Genomic DNA, 242 nt, shown 5'->3' on the forward strand with positions numbered 1-242 from the left:
CTCTATAGCTTATGACATGGACAAGAGCCACGAGGGATGTACGAAAATATAACCGTGCTTTTCGGGGAGGGACACTTTTAGGTTCGGAAATGATGGCGGTGTTGAAAATGTGTCTTCTATTATGGTGATGATGATGGGCCAAAAGGGTGTTTTTTTGGTTGATGTACAAGAACTACAGGGCGATATAGTTGACATGGCGAGGAAGCAACATTCCGCAGTGTGATTATTTTTTTTTCCGGGGT

The sequence above is a fragment of the Penaeus monodon genome, chromosome 33, assembly GCF_015228065.2.
Source record: "Penaeus monodon isolate SGIC_2016 chromosome 33, NSTDA_Pmon_1, whole genome shotgun sequence".
NCBI classification, from domain to species: Eukaryota; Metazoa; Arthropoda; class Malacostraca; order Decapoda; family Penaeidae; genus Penaeus; species Penaeus monodon.